This window comes from Notamacropus eugenii, chromosome 3 (assembly GCF_028372415.1).
Source record: "Notamacropus eugenii isolate mMacEug1 chromosome 3, mMacEug1.pri_v2, whole genome shotgun sequence".
NCBI lineage: Eukaryota > Metazoa > Chordata > Mammalia > Diprotodontia > Macropodidae > Notamacropus > Notamacropus eugenii.
Genome location: NC_092874.1, coordinates 206,653,390 through 206,674,306, shown reverse-complemented (window position 1 = coordinate 206,674,306; position 20,917 = coordinate 206,653,390). Strand labels below are relative to the sequence as shown.

General features: G+C 39.5%; 2 long non-coding RNA genes across 4 annotated transcripts; both read left to right on the top strand.

Annotated features, from left to right (window-relative positions):
- The first annotated feature begins 3,033 nt into the window (after positions 1 to 3,033).
- LOC140530977 (uncharacterized) lies at positions 3,034 to 3,327 on the top strand. Its single transcript, XR_011976212.1, has 2 exons — positions 3,034 to 3,115; positions 3,242 to 3,327. It is a non-coding gene; the product is annotated as an uncharacterized lncRNA (long non-coding RNA).
- Positions 3,328 to 5,892: 2,565 nt separating this feature from the next.
- LOC140530974 (uncharacterized) lies at positions 5,893 to 20,196 on the top strand. 3 transcript variants are annotated; one of them, XR_011976209.1, is made up of 3 exons: positions 5,893 to 16,886; positions 18,758 to 19,079; positions 19,239 to 20,196. It is a non-coding gene; the product is annotated as an uncharacterized lncRNA (long non-coding RNA). The 3 variants fall into 3 exon arrangements; XR_011976208.1 differs by having other exon boundaries at positions 5,898 to 16,886; positions 18,758 to 18,913; positions 19,006 to 20,196; XR_011976207.1 differs by having other exon boundaries at positions 18,758 to 20,196.
- The last annotated feature ends 721 nt before the right edge of the window (positions 20,197 to 20,917 follow it).

The following is a 20,917-nucleotide window of genomic DNA, read 5'->3' as shown; positions in this document are numbered from 1 at the left end:
CTAAAGTTCTTAGAGAGACCATGACAGTGTCCTTGGAACCCCTTCTTCTGAACTCTATGTGAGCACTTGACTTATTTGGGTTCTCCATAACATAGTCTTTTAGGTACACTTATGTTTAGAATTTGGGATAAGTGACCAGCTCATTAGAGCTGTGCTTTCTGTAGTAAAGTTTGAATGCATGGTAGTTTAGCTCAAGAGAGGACCCCAGTGTCTATCTTGCCAAGCTGTCTTCAGAATCTTCCCAAGACAATTCAAATTGTCTTTGCTTTTCTGGCATGACACTGGTGGATGATTCAAGTTTCACAGGCATACAACAATGAAGTCAGCACAATAGCTCTATAGATCTTTAGGTATGCAGCCTAATACCTCTTCTCTCCCACACTTTTGAGCCTCTCAAATGCTGAATTAGCTCTGGCAATGTGTGCATCAACCTCATCATTTACGTGTACATCCCTGGAATGCATACTGCCAAGGTAAGTGAAATTATCCACAGAATTCAAAATTTCTCCATTTGTTATAACTAATGGTTCCACATATGGACGGTGTGGTGCTGTATGATAGGGAACCTCTGTTTTCTTGGTGTTGTCAGGCCAAAATCAACACAAACAGCAGAGAACAGATCCATACCATGCTGCATCTCAGCCTCTGAGGCTTCATTGAATACATAATCATCTATGCACCAACTCTCCTTACACTTTAGTCTTGGCTTGTAGCTTTTTCAGGTAAATAGTTTATAATGTGGTAGATGACTTTGATGCTGTTTTTATCCTTGTCTGACAACATTGCTGAAAACAACATGCTAAAAAGCATGGGAGCAAGCATATAGTCCTGCTTCCTTTCATTGGGGACTGAGAAAACATGAGAGCATCATTCTTTATCCAGAACCTGTGCAAGCATGCCATTGTTAAACTGGCATACAACAATACTGCTCAACTTCTCTGGGCAACCAAATTTCACCATGATCTTCCACAAGTCCTTATATATGACAGTATCAAAAGCATTTGTCAGGTTGGTGAATGTTGTGAATAGACCTCTGTTCTGTTCCTGGAATTTCTTCTGGGCATCAAAGACATGTCCTCAGCCCTTTTTGAGGCCACACTGGCTCTTACTTAAATGACCATCTTCCAGTTGAAGGAGTAACCAATTAAGGAGGACTCTGATAAGAATCTTGCCAGCAATGACTAAGGGAGAGGCCCCCCCACCCCCACTGTCACAGGGCAATCAGTTTCCTTTTTTTTTTTTTTTTTAAATAGAGATGCACAATGGAGGCATCCTTGATCTCCTCTGGGCTAACCTCCTCTTGCCATATAACCTGAAAGATTTCAGTCAGTTTCTACGTGACCAGTGAACCCCCTGCCTGTAGATCTTGGCTCAGTAAGAAGGCAGATGAGATTCAGTTTTATGCTGATAGCAACAATTCAGAGTGCTTCTACTAGGCCCTGAAGATTATTTATGGGCCAAGGATCTTTGGTGCATCTCAACTACTCAGTGCTGATGGAGCCACAATGATAAGGACACAATCCTGGAGAGATAGGCTGAACACTTCCATAGTGTTCTTAATGGATCATCATCAACTAATGCTGAAGCCATTGACAGAGATGTAATACCTTGTTGGAGAACAGCAAGGAAACCAGTGCCACTGAATTGAAGAGCATTGGGGATAGAGGTGGCAGTGGTGTAAGGTAGGGGTGTCACCTTTTGGATTCCCGGTTGTCCTTCAAATCCTAGCTAAAATCCCCCTTCTGCAGGAAGCATTTCCCAATCTCTTTTACTGCCAGTGAATTCCCTCTGGTGATTATTTCCCATTTATCCTGTATATAGCTTGTTTGCACATAGTTCTTAGCATGTTGTCTCCTAGGGGTAGCTAGTGGTTCAGTGGATAGAATACTGGATCTGGAGTCAGGAAGTTTAATCATTTTTTTCCCCAATTGTGTCTGACTCTCTGTGACCCCATTTGGGTTTTCCTTGGCAAGGACACGAGAGTGGTTTGCCATTTACTTCTTCAGCTCATTTTGCAGATGAGGAAACTGAGGCAAACAGGGTTAAGTGACTTGAACTGGAAATCCAGCCTCAGTCACTTACTATGTGACCCTGGCCAATTTACTTAACCCTGTTTGTCTCAGTTTCCTTATTTGTAAAATGAGCTGACTGGAGAAGGAAATGGCAAACCATTCCAGTATCTTTGCCAAGAAAAATCCAAATGGGGTCGTGAAGAGCTGGACGTGCCTGAACAATAACAACAAAAACCACCCCATTATTAGATAATGAGCTTTGGAAAGATAACAACTGTCTTTTGCCTTTCTTCTTGTTCCCATTGCTTAGCATGTTCCTGGTGCTTAATCAGTGTTTATTGATTGACTTGTCTGTTGTTCCCCAGCTTTCCCAGCTTGGTTGTTTTGTTTTCTTGTCTGTAAAAAGGGAATGATAATAGAACTCATCTCAAAGGGCTGTTATGAGGACCCAATGAAATAACCATTTTATAAGCCTTAAAGTGTATAAATGCTAGCTATTACTATTGTTTTATGATGAGAAGGGATGTTAAATGACTTTTCCAAGGTCACACAGGTAATAAAGAACAGAAATGGAATTTGAACCCTAGCCTTCTAACTGTATAGCATTTGTCCATCTGTACTGCACAGTTTGGACAGAAGTGGGTGTGAAGCCAGATTGTGATGAATTAAGAAGGGAGGTGGGCTCAAAGGAAAGAACGGAGTGAGGACCTGGAAACAGAGGAGAAGAGCAAGAAGACGATAGCTCGAGGGAATGGCAGAATCGAGGAAGAGTTGTCTGCTTCTAAATTAAGGATAGAGGAGACGTGAGCATATTTTTAGGATGCTAGGAAAGAGCCAGGGGGTAAGGAGTGTATGACAGTATAATACCAAGAGGATGAGTCAGAAGGGAGACTGTGAACATGTTAGTAACTTTGACTTTAGAAAAAAATGCCACCAGGAAGTTGGGGAGGGAGGGGCGGGGAAGGAGGTTTGTGCGGAGGCAGAACCTAGAGATAAAGATCTGCTCTTTGATTGGTCAGGTTGTCTATCTGTGCAGCGGCAGAAGCTGTTTGTGCCCAAGTAATCAATCTAGTTAATTTCTTTGGGAAAGAGAGATCAAAGAGGTAAAATTCTCTCAAATGAGACTCAGGTTGCTCAGTTTGGTTTAACTTACAGTATATACAAATAAGCTAGTTCTTTTGCACAAACCTTTTATCCCCTCCTACATAGGATTTTCCTACTTCTTGCAGACTTCACGTTCAATTGAGGAATATTGGCTCCGCTCTGAAGATAGGTGTGTTCTTCGCGAAGCAAAATGTGTGGAAACTCAAGAAAGGTAATCACTGGGAAACCAGTTACAGAGGCCAAGATCACTTCTTAAAGAAACATCAACCCCCATCTTCTCCCCCAACCCCTCTCCTCCCCCCCCCCCCCAACTGCTAGGCTATGAAAACTATTGGCCATCTGGTATAAGGTGAGTGTTGTGGTAGCTATTATGAGCTGGTTGGATCATCATCATTATCAAGCCCTTTTGAACATATGGTTTGTTTATTGAATGAGGCCCCAAGGAAACCAGATTGTAATAGTCTTTGACAGCAGGGATTATGTCTAATCAGAATTTTATAACCTTATGCAGTGATGGGACATAGTGTGAGCACTTAGTAAATATTAGGTTATGATACGGAGGAGGAAAGGAAGGGTCCCTCTGAAACATATGACATAACAGCAGGGATTCACAACTTTTGTAGTCTGGCTCTATTTCTTGCCTCAAATGCCACAAAGCATATATTTTACGAAGAATTAAAATTAGCATTCAGTTTAATCTTTCTTTTCTTTTAAGTAGGTTGCCACCTACTTAATGAAATTTTCTTTTGACTTTCTCCAGCCAAAAGTGATCTTCGTTGTAAAGGGTTAAATGTTGGCTTGGAGTCATAAAATATTGGATTTAAATCCTAGTTCTTTAAATTACTCTCTTTGTGAGTTCCAATATTTGGGGCAAAGGCATTTCCAAATGAATGATTATTTTATAACTCAGAATCCACAAGAGGAAAGGGAAAAAAACAAGAAACCCCCGAACAAGCCTTGTCTGTCAATAAGAGATTTACAGTCAGCTGGAGATAAGAGTGGGATGCAATAGTTCTGTCAATTTATATCCACATTAGGGAGATGCTGTTATCAAAATGGCTTCCTAGTTTTTCCCTTCAGGGTGGGGAAAAGTCTCATTCCTGCCACGTGTATGAGATTCTTTCCCCTTTTGGGGGGATTCCATGGGGAACTAGTGGGGAAGAAGGTGCTATCTTTTACCTCTGTATCCAGATGTGCATTTTAGGATCTTTGAGCTTAGTAGTTGGGTGATGTGAATGCTACCTTTACATTAAAATGTTTCTCAGTTTACTAAAGGTTAACCAAAAAAGCTTTTTACTTTTATCTATAACTCTTATATCTATCTTCATCCCACTTCCATGACCACTTCTCTGGTTCAGAACTACATTGCCTCTCACTGCTTCTCCAGTCCATCCAATCCAATCCAGAGGAATCTCTCCCTTTTCGATTCCTCCATGTAGATGCCAAAATGCTTTTTCTAAAGGACAGGTCTGACCACAAATTTCAAGGATTCCTAGTTGCCTCTAGGATAAAAGATCTCTCTGGTTTGGCTGTTAAAGCCCTTCACAACTTGGTTGCAACTTACCGTTCAAATTTTATTTTTTATTAGTCCCTTTCTCACCCTTTTCAATCCAACCAGATCACTCTTTGGTTCTGACTCACCCGTAACATTTGATCTTCTGTTTTTGTGGCTTTGTACTGGTGGTTTCCTGTGCCTGGAATGCTCTCCCTTATAATCTCTTCCTCTTAGAAATCCCCATTTCTTTCAAAACCCTACTTAAACACTTTCTCATCTCTCAGTGGCTAATGACCCCACCCCAACCCCACCTCACCAAATTTTGGCCTCATATTTTTTTTTTACATATTTATTCATGTACATACTGTACACAGCTCTCCCTCACTCAAAACAAAGTCAAGTGCAAGTCATGTCATCATTTCTCTGATGTCATGGTCTTCTTCAAAAACAAAGGACAAACACAGACAGATAGACAGTGTCTTCTTATAGATGGTAAACATCTCTATGGCAGCAACTGCTTCTTTGTATCCCCATGTTTAGCACGGTGCCTGCCACATAGTAGGTGCTTAACATTTGAGCATAGTAGGTACAAATGTTTGGTGATTGATTGGTTCACAAGACAGAGGTAGATCATCTTAACTGTGATACCAGGAAGAGTCTCCCCCTCCACCTTTTTATTTTGGGTAGGATAGAGTGAATTGTACCGAATGAGCAGGCATGGATGGGCTACAATATGCATTCCAGATCTAATTACGTTATCTATCTCCAAAAACTTCCCGTCTTCCAAACTTCCCCTATTTCTACTGAGGATGCCATCATCCTTCCAGGCACCCAAGTTTTGATTGCTCAATCTTTCTCACTTGATGTAACAAGTCAGTTGCCAAATTTTATCATTTTTGTCTCCACCATATCTCTTTGATAGGTCCTTTTCAGCTCCACACTCTACTTCAGGCCCTTATCAGCTCTTGACAACAGCTATTGCAGTAGCCAATTGTTCTCCCTACTTCAAGGTTCTCCCCATACCACTCTATTCTCCACATAGCTGCTAAAATTATTTTCCTAAAGCACAGACCTGACCATGCATTTCCCTACTCAATAAACTCAGTTGCTCCTTTTTGATCAAAGGATCAAATATTATTTCATTTTTATCTTGTCCTAATTTCTGTTTTTCTTTAAGTTTTATATTGTACAGAATTATTAGTATAATAGAACATATATAATTTATAAATAATTAAAAATACACATTTTGGGGGGTATGTAAGTTTTATTTTAACTGATGGATGGCACAATCAAAAAGATTTAGAGACAATGTGGTTTCCTCAAGCTTGTTGAACTCTGTTGCCATTTGAATCAATATACCTTTCTTTTCCTTCCTTCATTCCTTCTTTTCTTATTTCTTGTTTTCTTCACAAAACAACTAATATGTAAATATGCTTTACATGATTGCACATGTATAAACTATATCAGATTGCTCACTATCTTGGGAAGGGGAGAGGGAAGGGAGAGAATTTGGAACTCACAATTTAAAAAATATTTTAGAATATGACGTGGTCTATGTATTTCTCATTTTGCTCCAATCTTGAGCCCAAATCACTGGACTGACCAGGATTGTGACAGACTAGCCTCTGATTGGGGATGATTAGAGTTTTTCCTCTTAGGATTCTACATATAAAGGCTAATTTAGATTCTTTGGGGGAAGGGCTAGTAAACTTCCAGTTCATAATGATTCCAATATGGGAAAAGGCCTTAGTTATTCATATAGTTTTGCATAAATATGTATGCACATATATATTTTTCTAGCAAGCAATGTCAGTTCAATGACATTTGCAGTTACAAAATTCTAAGACTGCATACACATACATATGCATATATACACATATATATTAGAATATATACTGATCCACCTCATAAGAAAGGTCATAGAAACAAGTCATCAGCTGGATAATGTATCATGACAGTCATAATTTAATGGGTCCTAAATTGGGATCATAGATTCAGAGGTAGAAGGGACCTTAGAGGCCATCTAGCCCAACATCTTCATATTACAGGTTATGAACAAATGAAATTACTTATCCAAAGTCACTTGTAAGTTAAAGGATCAGAATTTGAACTCAGGTCCAATCTGATTTTTTCTACTGTCCCACTCTGTAATGCCTGTAGCATTTACTTCGCAGGATTGTTGTGAAAGTCAAAAGAGATAATGTATGTAAAGCTCTGTTATCATAGAAACACTAAATTGATTCCAGTTATCATTCCCTAGAATTAGAAAGCATTTATGAAGCACTAATCATCAGCTGGACACTGGGGATACAAATTCTAAGGAGATGGATACAAATGCAAACCAGCAGATAATTTCTGTTCTCAAGGAGTTTATATTCTGATCAAGAAATGTGACTTATAAAGAGAAACTAGGCAGGCTAAACTGATTCTGGGTAAGATGAGATAAAAACTATGATCAGAAACTAGTTTCCTAAGGGAAGAGTCCAAGGTTTCAAAGTCAGTCTTCTATCCATTATGCCACTCACATCTTTTACCCAGCAATGTTGTGTATTAATTTATGTATTTACACATAAGCCTTTCAGATAACCACAGGATAGCTAAAGACTAGTAGACAATCAATCAAGAAGACAAGTAATCAATCAATTTATTCAGCACCTACTATATTCTAGGCACTGTTCTAGGTGCTGGGGATACAAGTGCAAAGAATATAACTATCCCTATTCAAAAGGAAATTGCATTACAGTAGGAGAGACAAATACACATATAAAAATATACAGCATAAATAGAATGTGAGTAAATACAATTATGAATGGAATAGGTAAATACAAGGTAGTTTAGAAGGGAGATGACTAGCAGTTGTAATGATAATACATTTCAAAGTCAAAATGTCTCTGATGATCATTAGCATTACTAAGCTGAATAAATCCATTCCCTGTACTGGGAATTGTATCTTCACCTTTTATTAAGATTCTCACTCATTTGATGAAAATGATGGGGAAATTCAGAAGCTGCTAAATGAAAAACGTGAACTCCACAGGATTTACCAGCAGGATAGTTCATCCACATCTAAGAAGGCAGCATTTAATTCCATCAAAAGCAAAGTACAAGCAAAACTTAGAGAGATGCTGAATTCCTGGCTCAGTAAGAAGGCAGATGAAATTCAATTTTATGCTGATAGTAACAATCCAAAGTGCTTTTATGATTCCCTGAAAGCTATTTATGGATCAAAAACTTATGGTGAATCACAACTACTCAGTGCTGATGGAGTCACATTGATTAGTAATAAGGACATGATTCTAGAGAGATGGGCTGAACACTTCCATAGTGTTCTCAACAGACCATCATCAATCAATGCTGAGGCCATTGACCGTTTACCTCATGTTGAAGTCAATCCTTCCTTAGCTGAATTTCCAACTGAAGAAGAGGTTTTGAGGGTCATTAGGCTCCTTTCATGTGGCAAAGCACCTGGTGCTGATTCTATTCCAGCTGAGATTTGCAAGGTAGGGGGACCATTGCTCATACAAAAGCTGACTGAAATTTTCCAGGTTATATGGCAAGAGGAGGTTATCCTCCAGGAGTTCAAGGATGCCTCCATTGTTCATCTCCATAAGGATAAAGGGAATAGATTGTCCTGTGACAATCTCAGGGGGATCTCTCTTTTAGTCATTGCTGGCAAAATTCTTGTTAGAGTCCTTCCTAAGAGGCTAATCCTTCACCTGGAAATGAGCATATACCTGAGAGCCAGTGTGGCTTCAGAAAGGGCCAAGGAGCAGTCAATATGGTGTTTGCTGCCTGACAACTCCAGGAGAAATGCCAGGAGCAGAACAGAGGTCTGTATACAATGTTTGTGGATCTGACCAAGGCCTTTGACACTGTTAGTCATGAGGGCTTATGGAAAATTATGTCAAAATTTGGTTGCCTGGAGAAGTTCGTCAATATTGTACGCCAGTTTCATGATGGCATGTTTGCCCAGATTCTGGATAGTGAACAATGCTCTCATGCCTTCCCAGTCACCAATGGAGTGAAATAGGGCTGTGTGCTTGCTCCCATGCTTTTTAGCATGATGTTTTCAACCATGTTCACAAATGCTTTCAATGAGGATGAACATGGCATCAAAGTCAACTACCATACTGATGGCAGGTTCTTCAATTTGAAAAGGCTACAAGCCAAGACCAAAGTGAAGGGAGTGTTGGTGCATGATTTTCTGTTTGCAGATGATAGTGCACTCAATGCAGCCTCTGAAGTTGAGATGCAACAAAGTATGGATCAATTCTCTGCTGCCTGTGCTAATTTTGACCTAATAATTAACACCAAAAAAACACAGGTGCTCCATCAGCCACCACCACACCATCCATATGTGGAACCATCAGTTACAACAAATGGAGAAGTTTTGAATGCTGTGGATGAGTTCACTTACCTTGGTAGTGTACTTTCCAAGGATGTACACATTGACAAGGAGGTTGATGCGCGCATTGCCAGAGCTGGCTCAATGTTTGGGAGGCTCCGAAGAAAGGTGTGGGAGAGAAGAGGTATTAGACTAACTACGAAATTGGAGGTCTACAGAGCCGTTGTGCTGTCCTCATTGTTATATGCTTGTGAAACATGGACAGATTACCAGTGCCATGCCAGGAAACTGAATCTCTTCCATTTGAACTGTCTTAGGAAGATTCTGAAGATCACCTGGCATTGTAAGGTACCAGACACTGAAGTCCTTGCTTGAGCTGAACTGCCAAGTATTCAAACTATGCTTCAGGGAGCTCAGCTCTGATGGGCTGGCCACATTGTTTGAATGCAAAATGTATGCTTGCCAAAAAGACTATTTTATGGAGAACTTGCATGGGGCAGGCAATCACATGGTGTCCAGAAGAAACGATACAAGGATACTCTCAAGGTCTCTCTCAGGAACTTGGGAATTGACTGTGCAACATGGGAGACACTGGCACAGGACTGCTCAGCATGGTATGCCTACATAAGAAAAGGTGCTGTGCTCTTTGAGCAAAGCAGAATTGAGACAGCACAAAGTAAACGCAGGATGTGCAAATTTGGGATATTCACCCCAAATATTCACATGAACTATCTGTGCCCAACCTGTGGTAGAGCATTCTGAGCTCCTATTGGTCTGATCAGCCTCAGTCAGACACACTGAAATTTCACTTTACAATAATGATGTCATTTTGGTCCTCTTTGAACATGAAGGACAACAACCAACCAACCAACCCAAATTCTCCCTTAAAATTTTTTCACACCTGGCCTGCTTTCTCTGAGTTCTAAGTGTGATGAAGTTGGTTGTATGATGACTTACCAAATGGCTTAATAATGTCTAAATAGAAACTATGTTAAATTTGTTTTACCCAAAGAGAAAATGATCGTTCCTATGTTTGTTTACATTCACAATCTAGGGGACCAGCACCAGAGGGCAGCTGCATCAAATTCATTTTTTTCATGTCACCTTTGTTTCTATGTGGGATTGATAGAGGTATATATACCTCTATATATCTATTGGAAGATCCCAACCACCAAAGGCCCCTTCCTTCAGCTTATAAAATGATGTCTACAGTTCTACCATTAGCATGCTAGGTACACTTTAAAATTTTTTTTATTGATAGCTTTTGTTTTTGTATTGCCAACATTTCCTGATTTATCCCATGGACAGAAGGAAAACCAGCTTGACAGTTATATAGAAGATTATATTTGAATGGGACAAAGATTTGAGGCCAATTAAAAGACCATTGCAATAATCCATGTGAGAAATGATGAGAGCCTGAACTAAAGGGGTAGCTATGCAAGTAGAGATCTCTTGGTCAGATAGAAGACATGAAAATGGAAAATGTTGGGGCTGTGTGATAGTCACAGACTGTTGGTAGAGCTGTAAACTGGTCCAATAATTGCATAAAGTAAAGTGGAATTATACACCCAAATCAATAAACTGAGTATAACACCAGCCACTGTTATCTAGGCAGGTTGTACAGTTTTTATAAAGGACAACCCCTTGGAAGAAGACATAACTCCCGACTGAAAAGATAATGTTGAGCTGAGACTATGTACCTGCATAAATAGAGGAGGGATTTCTCGAGATGACTGGGGGATTTCAGAAAAGATACATCTAAGGATGAAAGGCACAGATTTTGAATGACTAGTAGCAGCCCTTAGAGCTGTAGACATGTAGGAGAAATTGGTCCCCCCATATATCCCTAAACTTCTAGGGTCTACAACTCTAAAGACTGCTAAAAGCAGACTTCCCTTTAGTGAGGTTGTTCTCTCTCCTGGTCTGAGCTGGAATATTATCTCATTCCCAGGCAGAAAACCCATTTATTGTTATGTATTCTTTGATCTGTTCTAATACATAAAACTTCCTCATCTGTTTATTGGTTGCTTGAATAAATGTATTTAATCACTACTCATAGGATCATAGCACTGATTCTAGACCCCCAAAATATTGTTTGAGTATGAGCCACACCTCCCTATTAACTGATGTTTTTATATCTCTGAAGATGGAGAGACTGCACAAATTCACAACCAGTATATCTCTCAGATAAGAGAGAAGCTAAAGGAATCTTGTCATCTAGTGATAATTTAAACCCATAAGGACACTAAAATAAGTCAACCAAAATATGATGTACAAGTTTGCTATCAAGACCTTCAATAAGGTGATGGAGCATGACTGAAAAATCTTAGTGTTCGTGATGTGTACAGCTTAGTATGCTGATGGAAAGCCATTCCATACTTAGTAGTGGAGGAACTAGGCATTATGCCTGTTTAGTAAATAGCCCCAGAGGCTAGTTGGCACTAGGCCCTGCAAAGTCTATCCACCACCTGGTAATAGGTGAGTTGAACTCCCTGATGAGCAAGTTGAGATTAATGAACATTCTTCTTATCAGACTCTAAGCCAAAGGCACCACTTCTTAGTCTTACAAAGTTAGCCTGACCTAAACAATGGCTAAGAAATAGACATTTCAAATGAAGAAGATTTTACAGACTATATCTCAAGAAATAATAATACTCCTAGCAGCCCAGGCCCTCTATAAACTCAGATTTAGAAAGGCAGGACTTTAGTCCTAATGGGGAATATTGAGTCATTGCCATCAACTAGCACTAGCATAAGGGCAGACAGGTCAGCAGGTTACAGAAGAAAAAGGGTTATCTGGCAGCTGGCCAGATTAAACTAGAGAAGCAATTATAAATGTAGCCAGACAGTAATGCCAGTGCTTACCCAGGCACAATGTGTACATTACACAGATTATACTTACTGACTGATGCACACATTAATTGCTAAATATTCCTGCTTTATTTTTGTTTGTGTGTGTCTGTGTGTGAGGGCTATGTGATGTCTTAGCAAGGACAGCAGGGACAGCTTATTTCAAAGTATTTTTGTCCTTCAATATTTCCACTTCTTCTACTCATTTTACAAAAGAGGACTTAGCTCTAGGAAGTGGTGGGTGACCTCTTTTTCTTATCCGATAAAGTACTTAACAAATTTTATTGACTGGCTGATAAAGAAGGTTCTGCTTTCTTTGGCCAAGTGTAAATAGACATGCTAACAAATTCTTTCCTTTGTAAAAATGTAAGCATCCTCTTTTGTTGTAATAACTGCCTTTTCCCATTTACAAAAATTCTGATCTATAAGAAGCACATTTTCTCTTTTGTTTTAGAGGGGAGAACACATGTATACATGTGCAGGCAAGCTATGTCTATGTATACATATATACATACAGTACACGCATATTCCTATATATACACATGTGTCTGTCATCTGCTGAGTTATCAGACACACATCCATCACCTGCTGGTGGTGATTGTCTCACTGGAATGTATAAACTGCAGTTTACTTGTCAGGTCATTCTTTGCTAAGAGAATATAGCAGAGATGTTTATGAACAATAGATTGCCTAGCTTAGACCCAAAGAAAATTCATGCAACACAGTACATTTATTAATTGCTTTAATATTTGTGTATCATTAATGTAGGTACACATGGAGCAATTGCTAGAAAATATGGGAGCCAAGATAACTGAGGAATATTGTCTTGCTTTTGCAGTTGAAAAGTATAGAGATCTCTAAATATTAGGAGATATTTAAATATCCTTATCCAATATATCCAATATCCTTAAAAGAATGACGTTTTAAGGATATCGGAAAGAAAAGTGAAAAAACTGGAGGAGTGTACTGATATTTAGGTAAGTTATACAATTCAGGAAGTTTTCTAGTCCTGCATGAGAATTTTGACCATGGAAATATACTAGAAGACTTGATAGTAGGGAGTTATTCCTAGGAATTTAAGATTTGTCCACTCTCTGAATAGAAGAAATTACTTATATAGGTAGGATCCCTTCTAATCAAAGGATGGCATTACTACAGAGAGATTGAATATCACAATTAAGCCCAGGAATTCCAATTCATCTATAAGCAAGGTAGAGGCCATAACCCCTGTGTTATACAGATACCATTGGACCCAAATTGGCATTTTCTGTGGACCTGAACCATGTTCTCCTGGAGAGCAATTCTGGGAGACTTGTCCCGAACAGGCAAGAGTATATCTCAACACTGGAAAGCCCCTGAACCAGACAAATTGATGGAAATGACAGTGTAATGGAGAGAGCTAGGAAAGACCCTGAGCCAGACAAAGTGATGAATATGACAAATAATCTAAGGGGAGGGCTACAAAGGCAGTGGACAAGTTCATAGAGTCAAGGTTAGACTTTTCCTGGCATGACTGTATATAAACTTTAGCTGTGATGATTGTGGGTGGGGTGGGGTCAGAAGACCCTTATAATAATTTTTTTCCTCTAATACTGTACAGAGCAAAGATGAAAAAGCCTTTAAGGACTTATTCAACTTATTCTTGCATTAGCATTGGCTTAGGCAAACCCAACTTTTTGTTCTCCACACAGATGCTAGCCTGGAAAGCCCTATACAAAGAAAGCAATGATCACTAGAGACCAATTATATTCACTAACAATTGACTGACATTAAGTCTCTCTACCCTGTCCATAAATTTGAGTTCTTAACTCTGAAGTCGACCATCATAGAGAAATTCAGACTATATATATGGAGCAGCAAAACTCCAAGTGTAGATTGATAATAATCCATTGATATATCTTTGCCAAGTCCAAGTTGCAGGTGTGGGTAGCAGTATTGGCTCTTTATAATTTTAGCATACATTATAGGCCTGTAAAGACCAGTATAGATACAGACTGTTTGTCCAGAGTACCACAGAACACTAGAGCTATGGTGACATCAGAAGAAAATATGAGAGCAATCTGTACCTTGAGGTACTGGGTAGAAGTGCAGATGAAGAACTTGGGACTTTTACCAGAGAGCATGCCAATTGTATATGTAAATCTTGTGATATTGACCAGTCTTCCTTGTTATAGTTATCTGAAGATGAGTGGAGGCAAGAACCAACAGGTGAGGAAAGACTAAGAAAAATTGCCAGTCAAAAAAAGGGTAATGATCCTACTTGTCTAAAGTTTCAGGCTGCAGAAGTTTCCTTACTGCTCAAGCAATGGCAGAAGTTGGAACTGTGCAATGAAATGCTGTTATTGGACTGTGACTGATCTCACATATGGATCCAGGAAATAGTTTGTGCTACCCAAAATATACTGCTATCAATAGCCATGAATGCTTTACCTGATGACTTTGAACATATAGGGCAAAAAATGCATGTGTGTGTGTGTATGTGTGTGTGTATCTGCGTCAAACGGTGACCTTCTCCAGTGAGATGGGGAGGGAGTGGGAGACAACTTGGACATTAAAACATAACAAAAATTTTTTAAAAATACAGAGGTCATCCACATACAGAAGTGTAGAATATATAGTAGTCTAATGTTTGATAAATCTAAAACAATGTAGCTACTGGGTAAGGGCTCACTATTTGACAAAAACTTCTGGGAAAACTTCAGTGCAGTCTGGCAGAATACAAACATCTCTTTATTAAATCTTTTGATGTCTTATTGCTATATGTGTGTGTGTGTTGTGTTGTGTTGTGTGTGTGTGTGTGTTCATTCAACTAATTGGGTCTTCTCTTGATTTCATTTAATGCTTTTTATTTGTTGGTTTGATTACTTATTTGTCTGTTTGTTTATTGATCTTCTCAGTACATAATAGGATAGTCCAGCAAAACAAATTTGCCTGTAGTGGTCATGTCTGAAATGCATGTTTAACTCTTTCTGAATTTAACGTTCCAACCCTTCTTCGTCGGGAGGTTAGTGGTATGTTTCATCTTTGTTCTTTTGGACTAATAGTTTATCATGGGATTAATCAGATTTCTAACGTCTTTCAAAGTTGTTTTTCTCTATAATGTTATCATTGTACAAGTTGTTTTCCTAGTTCTGCTCACTTTCCTCAGCATCAGTTTAGAGATGTTCTCAGTGTCCTCTGAAACTCTCCACTTCTCTTATCTTCCTTCCCCACCCCCACCTCCCTACTTTGATGGACTCAATGATATAATTCCATTCATCTATGCTTTTAAAAATATCCAAAGTCTTTTTAGTTTGGTACAACCCACTTAGGAGATGACCCCTGTGATGTTCTGAGGGGTGTCCACCAGGACATTTGTTTTTCTTGTGCTTCCCATGTAGGCTGGACAGAATGTTTTTCTTATAGGGAATAAAATCCTGCCACATGGGACCAGTTCATAACCAATTAGTTTTTAGCCAAAGTGCAACAACCCTGACAATAGTGACCAGGGTTAGAGACAAGGAGCATCAAGGATCCTCAGATGGCCAGTCAGTAAGCATTTATTAAGTTCCCGCTATGTTCCAGATATTGTTAAGCACTGGTCAGCACACCTAGGTTGTGGATCTGAGAGACTAGGAAAATGGTGGTATCCTGAACAGTAAAAGGGAAGGTAGGAGGTGGGGAGGGTTTAGGAGGAAAGATAATAAATTCAATTTTGGATAGGTTGAGTTTAAAGTGTCTACTGAACTCCTAGTTTGAATTGTCTGAAAAGCAGCTGGAGATGCAAACTTGGAGGTTAGCAGAGAGATTTAAGAATCATGAACATAGGGATGATAATTAAATCCATGGGAGCTGATGAAGTCACCACGTGACTTGGGATAGAGGGAAAAGAGAAGGGGACTGAGACCAGAACCCTGAGGGTTAGAAAAGCATGGTTAGAAAGTATGATCAGAAGGAGGACCTAGCAAAATAGACCAAGAAGGAATGGCCAGATAGGTAGGAGGAGAACCAGAAGACAGTAGTGTCACAAAAACTTAGAAGAGAATATCAAGGAGTAGAGGGCAGTCAACACTGTCAAAGACTGCAGAGAGGTCAAGAAGAGTGAACATTGAGAAAAGACCTTTGGATTTGGCAGCTAAGAGCTCATTAACTTTGGAAAAAGCAGTTTTTTGTTGGGAGCCAGATTGTAAGAGGTCAAGAGGAGAGTGAGGAGAAAGTGGAGGCACCTCACCATTGTAGTTGGTCTTTTCAAGTTTAGCCACAAAGAGCAAAAGAGCTATAGGATGAGAATTAGCAGAGGTGGAAGGAACAAGTGAGGGTTTTTCAGAATGGGGACACATGGGCATATTTGTAGGCAGTAGGGAAGGAGACTGTAGACAGAGAGATGGGAGACAACTGAGAAAGGATGACAGAGCATAAGTGGGGGAGGTGGAGTAGAATGGGATGAGTGGTACACGTAGAGGGATTTAACTTGGCAAAGAGCAGGACCATTTCTTCTTGTGAGATAGGAATAAAGGAGGAGGTAGTGCCAGGAAGCGTCTGAGTAGTAAGAGATAGGAAATGGAAAAAAGGGAGTTCTTGCAAATGACCTCAATTTTTTTTCCAGTAAAATATGAGTTGAGATTCTCAGCTGAGGGGAGAGAGGGAGAGGAAGCCATGGGAGGTTTGAGGAAGGATGAAAAAGGTTCAGAAGAGCTCCTGTAGAAAGTGGGATAGAATTGATAAGGCAGACATAAAAGAATTGCCTAGCAGCATTGAGAGCTCAGTGGAGAATTTTAATAGAAACATTATTCTGCCCTACAAGGTCTTTCCTAGATTTCATAAAACCTTTTCCTTACATTATGTGAGACTCCCCAACAAAGAGATCTCCTTCATCTTAATCTAACATGACTCTTTTTTCAACGCCTATAATCCACAAAGGATGCTGATTGGTTGGGCACATGGGAGAGTTGTCTCAGCCAATGAGATCTCTAGCTGAATCTGAAGACGATGGAAGGGAAAATTCTAAGAAAGTGGACAGTTGGTGGTGGTGGTATCGAATCAGGGATCTGAGCCGGGAAATCAGAAAAAGAGGGCTGTTGGGATAAAGCAAAAGATACAGGTGAGATGGATACCCTCCTCCCTCCAATCCCCAATTTATCCTGGAACTTGACAGTTATGATCAGAATACAGGGTTTGGGAGGCAATCTAGTTTTCAATGGACTAATCTCTAGTGCTTCAATTACCCTCTGTATGAACAGAAAAGGCACAGGAAATATGGAAATCAATCCTTTCTCAGTTGCCAGGTGAGAGTGAGAGAACTTTCCCCTTTTCTTGTCCTTTTCCTTTCTAGCTAAGACATGTGCCATTCCCTTTCTCTCCAAATTCTCCCTTAGGTCTCTCACATTAAAGGTCTGGCCTTGGGCAAAATGTTAAGTAGATGAAGTTTGCCTTTGTTGCTTCATTTGCTTCCCAGCACCAGTTCCCCAATTTAGGCAATCCTCTAGCTATTCTAAAGCTGTTCTAAATCTGAGGACTTGCCCTCAGGATGCTGCAGAGCTTCTCAGACTTTTCTCAGCTCTCCACGCTTTGCCTCCAAAGAAATATAGTTGTCCTGCATCACAGATAACACAGAGTTATCTAATCTGATAATTATGAGGACCAAAGCAGAACCCTGAAGTTGTCTGTTATATGCGTACATTTAACAGTGGACTTCTGGAGACAATGCCTTTATGGTCTATTAATGCCTCAGATATTGGGGATTTGAAATCTCCTTGAGAGCTATCATGAAAGATGGAAGTTGGAGTGGGTACATTTTTTTTTTTTGAGAGATAGTCTTAGAGTATGTTTGAAATCCTTGTGTTCAGGAGAGCTTAGTCTGACTATGTCATTGATCCTGTGTTAGCTTCCCTTGGAGACCTCACCCACTCCCATAGCTTTAGCAATCATCTGTATAGGATGCTTCCACACCCAGATTTCCAATAGTCTGATGGAAATTTCTATCTTGATCTACCTGTTTCATTATACCTTCTGTAATACTATTTTGAGTACATATTTTATCTTCTCTTATTGGATTGTAAGCTCTGTGAGGGCAAGGATCATGGCTTAGTCTTCCTCACCAAGAATAACAGTGCTTTGCATATTGTATGTATACACACATTATATATATACACATGTATACCCATACATGTATACATACGTATGCATGCATACACACATATACACACATGTATGTATACATAGATTAGGTACCCAATACCATTTTATTTTGAATATAAGTTTATGTCCAATATAGGCTGTCCTCTTAAGATGAAATCTGTTTAAAAGGAAAAATATACAAAATTATATTAACTGTGAATATTAAAATTTACTCATTTTTATGATAATTGATCTTTGTCTTCATCATTTTCATTGTTCTTCCTACCAAAAGTAAAATTGTAGGTCACGTTCAGGATGAATACAAGTCAGATTTTTTTTCCCCATGGCAGTGGGGTGGAGGTGGGAAGTACAGCCTATATATGGACCAGTAGGATAAATGCTTCCTGAGTGAATGATATTAATATGTATCTGCTTAACCCCATAATGTCAGTAATGACTGGGCCATTTTTTTTCAGTGAACAAGAAAGTATTAAATATTTAACTGTACAAACAAAGTCAAATATTTTGGTCTGAGAAAAGGAACAATTGGTCAGATTGGTCATGGGATCAAAGCTAATAGGTAATAAATTTACATAGCACTTTCACGTTTGAAAAGTTTTTTACAAATATCTCATTTGACCATATACTTATAGCCAGAAGGGACCTTTGAAGATTATCTAGTCCAACTCTCTCATTTTATGTATGCAAAAGAAAAGACAGATGACAAAGAAAATAGATTTTAAAAAGAGAAGCACTTAATGTGAAACAAATCATTAGATGAATATGAAGAAATGTTGTCAGGAAGAAATATCATGGGGGTTGAGTGCTTAGACAAGAATATTTATCTTCCTATAGATCTGGAAAGAAAGAATGTTTTCACGTCTCATGACTTCTGGTGGAGGAGATAACTCACAAGAAGAGTTCATTCTTAATTAGATTGAATAAACGTTTGCTGAGCCCTTTCTGCATGGAAGGCACTGGACTACGTGCTGATGGGGGATATAAATAAAGGTGGATAAAATTTAGTACTTATTCTCAATGAACCCATAATTTAGTAGGGGAGGTAGAACAAAGGTAGAGTGTAATGTGAGGTGTTCTAACAGAAGTCCAGCGTTGGACACAGATCTTTGAAAGCTAATTTATTCTCTATTGGACCACAAGTTGGGAGGTGGAGAAGGTAATGAACAGCATGTTTCATAACTTAAATGTTGCTTTTTTTGAGGATAGAGTGGGAGGGGGGCAGGTAAAAATAAATGAAACTGAAGTGGGCTCTGTTGGTGTCTTCTGATCCTCCCTTCTCCTCCCCTTTTCTCTTCCATTGCTGAGCTGCTGTTAGAATTCTGCTTGATGAATCTACACACCTTCATCCTTGGTCCTGGCATCTTGAGGAGATGGCTACATCATCAGTAACTGGACTGATTCCTACTTTTCTCTCTGTGGCTGGTGATGGAAATGGCTACTATAGTGGGCGACTATTGTGGTTTGGCTTTCTTGGGGTTTATGGAGTGGTGATATATGTAGTTCAAATGCCTTGGTCTTCAATCAACAATGACTTCTGGTGCCAAGGCAACATCTCCTTGCTCTGCCAGATGCAATGCTTTGAGAAACATTTTAACATGGCTGTGGTAGGCCTTTGGTATTTCTTCTTATTTATCTTCCTGGCCACCTTTTTCCTCACGGAGTTCTTCATTATTCAGATTCTACCCAGGCAAAGCAAAATGAAGGTGATGGAGTCAATCAGTGAAGTGGAGTTGGGCTCCATGGTGGGAATACAGGAGACTACTCCGTACCAGAAGAAAAATGTACTGAGCGTTCACCAGGAAAAGATGTTGCTGGGTTTATACCTCTTCTACTTCTTGGTGCAAATCACTTCCCAGACAACATTTCTGTGGATCCTTATATCCAGACACCTGCCCCTGGTAAATGGCTCTCTCATTGACTGTAGTACAGACATGTGTCCTGTGCACTATATGTGCCTGGTGAGGGGTACCTTGGAAAAGCGCATGTCTATTTATACCCTGATCACTTTGTCCATTATGATCATCATCTTCTGTTTGGCATTCTTTCTTTACAGTGTCCACCACTACTTAATAAAGTCAGGGATTATACAAAGCCAATCACACAGAACTTGGGTAGACTGAGGCTTGGTGATGGACAATACCCTCTCAACCCCATTCCACTTATGCCAAGGAGTTTTGGTTTCCAAAAGCATTGTATTGGCTGCAAGGCCTCTTCCTATCAGTGGTTTTTACTTTCTTTTTTAAAATAAAATAAAATAAAAGGTCATTATTGTCTCTAGTAACCAGGTATTAATTATCAGGCTGTTAAGGGTGCCTTTTATTTCCCCTACACTCCTCTGCTTCTACTACAAATACTGTTTTGTAGTTGCTAATGGAATGTTAGTCCAAGATATTTAAAAAAAATTCAGTAGGACAGTTAGGTGGTGCAGTAGATAGAACACCAACCCTAGAGTCAGGAGGATCTGAGTTAAAATCTGGCCTCAGACACTTATAAGCTGTGTGACCGTGGGCCAGCCACTTAATCCCAATTGCCTCCAAAAAAATTCAGTCCCTCATTATTTGTTCATGTAAAGAATGTAGTGGGATCTAGGAGATAGAGAGGCCTTAGGTTCAAGTCTTGTTTCTGACATATCCTGGCCCTATGATCCCAGAGGTGCTTTAGTCCTTAGTACCTCAGAGAACTCACGAAGACCAGAAGTTGCAGACTTGTAGCTGACCTGAATTGGCAGAGGAAATTTCATTAGGAGGCTCTTATTCCAATGAAATCATAGGTTTAGAACAAAAAAACCCGAGAGGATATGAGGAGAATCAACTCAGAAATATGCTCTCAGCTATCCTTCTGAGAGAAATACCAAGAAAGTTTTCTATTGCTATTAAGAGACCTGGGGTGGACAAAGAATAAATTCTAGTAACTTGGGCTTTTGAAAACTTATGTTGCTTTAGCCCCTCTTTCCTCACTTTTGCCTCTATCTTAGCATTGGAATACATCCTTTTT